Raw genomic sequence first — 3,364 nt, 5'->3', positions numbered from 1 at the left:
CAATTCATCCAACCCAGACTTTCTCATCTTGCTTGCAAAAATGTTGTGGGAGACGGTATCAAAAACCTTGCTAAAATCACATCCACTCATCTCCTCACATTGGCAGAGCCAGTCATCTCATCATAGGAGGCAATCAGGTTGGTCAGGCATGACTTGCCCTTGGTGAATCCATGCTGACTGATCCTAATCACCTTCTTCTCCTCCAAGTGCTTAAAAATGGATTCCTTGAGAATCTGCTCCATAATTTTTCCAGGGACTGAGGTAAGGCTGACTGGTCTGTAGTTCCCCAGATCCTCCATCTTTCCTGCCTTAAAGATAAGTACTGTCTTTGACAGTTTGCATTAAAACAAGAAGCGTGTGAAGAAGGACTGTAAAATGCAACACAATAAATATTTTTAATGAAATATCCAATAAAATACAGAAGAACCTAAAACTCCAGTTCACAAAATGACTGCAATCCTATTTATCTCTGAAATCCATTTCAAACTATTCTTTTTGTTTCTGTAAACCACAGTGGGCAGAATAAGTACATAAAGTTTGGCCTTCTATTTTATTAAAAGTTAAAGGTATAATAAGGTAGAATAATAACATGATCTCAAATGACTATAAAGTAGCCACAATTACCGGTAGTATATAGAAAATAATACACACAACATACAATACCTGCATTGCAAATTTTCAAATGCTGTATACTAGCTGTGTACCTCCACAAGAGGGCAGAATTGGCTAAGAAGACGTGATGCTGGAATATAGTTTTCTGATTAACTGGGTAACTCCCTTTCTTTTTCGGTGAATTTTTAGTTTCTTCTAAACTTAGATTAGAAAATAATCATGCACAGGCATTTTTGTGTATTTCTAACAACTATTGAGAATGGTTTTCACTCTGAGGCATATTTCTGTAGGTCTGTGGTAGATCTGCCTTCTCTGCCACAGACAGCTGCTAACTTTCCAAGATGTACCTACCTTCCATACAAAATATGATTATAGAGTGAATACAGCTAGACACAGCCCTCAAGGACAGCATTAGTGATGAACTTATTGGAGAACTAGAAAAACCGCAAGACCACTAGGTTGATTAAAAATTGCATGCTGTGTCATAAGTAGCCTATATCCAGCCCTCACCTAATGCTGACAAAACGTACCAAAGCTCAGCTTCAAAGTATCCCTTCTCTCTTTAGTTATATGTATATGTACACACAGAGACAAACACTTTGTTAACAGCAGCAGTGCTCTCTCTCACAAACATTATATAACCAATATAATAATATGCAACTTCACTAAATTGCTAGAAGAATGCAGTGCCTGGTAAGTGTCAAACAGATTAAGGCAGTGATGTTGCTACATCCTCAAGCCAACACTAACCTCTAATTCCTGAGCCCTCCCCAACTGCTGCTCTGACCCTCTTTCCCTCTCTGAGTGCCACCCTAACCACTACTGCTGACTCCTCCTTTAACCCAGTTCCTGGGGCTCACATGCCAAACACAATGACTGCCTGTACCTCTTGTGGCACAAATGCCATGGGTTGGCCACACTGAATTAAGGCATTCAGCTGAATGCCTATCAAGAAGCCTATCTTATTTTTCAAGAGCTGCTACAGACCAAGGGCCTTGTCACATGTTGTGCTTAGGATGCATTTTGTTTAGATCAGAGTAAGCATTATGATGAGTTAGAAAGTTTTTTGAGGTGTCACATGGTAATGCTTATTCTGATATAAATAAAACACATCCTACGTGCTGGAGCCCTTGAAGACTCTGGTGCACTGTGGTGTGCTACATGGCCTGGGAGCAACTTGTCCAACTGCTCCAAAGAGGTAATATGAACAGGAGACTCTGATGTGGTTGGATGGCCAGGACCAGCAGCTGTTTGTCAGTTCCAACCCTAACACGGGATGAGAGCCATGCAATGTGCCAGTGCAGTGTTGGGCTTGGGATTAACAAAGACCCATTTGTCAATCCCATCCCTACCACCACATTGCACTCTTCTGATCATATTACCTTCATGGAGCTGTCAAACGTTAGCTCAGCACATGCTAGGCAATACAACCTGGAGATACTCCTTGCCAGGAAAGTCCTAACTTTGCTATGTTCTGACAAGACATAGCATGTTCTACTGCTTGAACACTCAGACACCAGCGTTTTAAGTGTAATTAACACAGCCTAAGTCAGGGGTGGAAAATTATTTCACGCGGAGGGCCGCTTACTAAGTTTTGGCAAGCTGTTGAGAGCCACATGGGTATCCTAGTCCCTTGACAGGTGCCCCGCCCCTGGCCACCATCTTGTGACTGGAAGTCCTGCCCTCTAATCCCTGATCCTTGCCACCAGAAGTCCCTCACTTTGCCCCCAGAAGTACTTCTTTCAGGAAGGGGTTTTGCTGTCTTGGAACCAGAAAAATACCAAACTATATTCTAAAAAGCGAACAACTACAACTTTCATTACTTTGATTTCAAAAAAATATTTTTATCCAGATTTACATGTGTTTGTGTAGCATATACATAGGTGATTGCACAATAGCTCAAAATGAAGTCTTACTCTTGTATATTGTGAGGGGTGTGAATAGGTCTGTGGGGGCTGTGGGTGTGTGGGTATGTGGGGGAGGGTGGGTATGGGGCTCGTTCGGAACTGTGTGTTGGGGGAGGGTGGCTGGAGTGTATGAGGGGGTGTGGGTGTGGAGGTCTGCATGTAAGGCAGTGCGAGGCGGGGTGTGGGTGCATGTGTATGGTGAGGTGTGTGTATAGGACTCACCCTATGAACACACATGCACACACACTCTGCCCCTGCCTGCATACACATACACCCCCCCAGCCTGCACACACACACACACACACTGCCCCTGCTTACAGACTCACACACTCTGCCTCTGCCTACACACACACTTTGCCCCAGCCGACACACACACACACGCACACACACTGGTGGGGCCCCATGCTCCCCAGCATGGCGATGCATCTAAGAGCCACGTGGTGCTAGATCAGGGTAGGGGCAGGAAGGAGTGAAATGGCTAGAGGTGGAGTGGGACTGGGTTGCTCAGTCCTGCTGATGGCTCCCCCTGGGTCAGCTTTGACAGGCAGCCAGGAGCAAATAAATATTATTTTACTACTTTTTTTAGGGGCCCTGCGGGCCAGGTCAAATGGCCTGGTGTGCCAGATCTGGCCCACAGACCATATTTTGCCTGCCCCTGTCCTAAGTGCAGTGTGTGACAAGGCCCCAACATTCTGATCTTGGGCAGATCATTTCACCTTTCTGAACTTACGAGAGCTAACAGCCATGCAGCTCCCCACCTGGAAGGACGTGGGCAGTGGGGTTCCGCAGGGCTCGGTCCTCGGGCCCGCACTGTTCAACATCTTCATCAGTGACTTGGATGACGG

Source organism: Crocodylus porosus, unplaced genomic scaffold (assembly GCF_001723895.1).
Source record: "Crocodylus porosus isolate Cpor-Errol unplaced genomic scaffold, CroPor_comp1, whole genome shotgun sequence".
Lineage (NCBI taxonomy): Eukaryota > Metazoa > Chordata > Crocodylia > Crocodylidae > Crocodylus > Crocodylus porosus.
The sequence above is the reverse complement of the archived record's forward strand: the minus strand, read 5'-3'. Positions refer to the sequence as shown.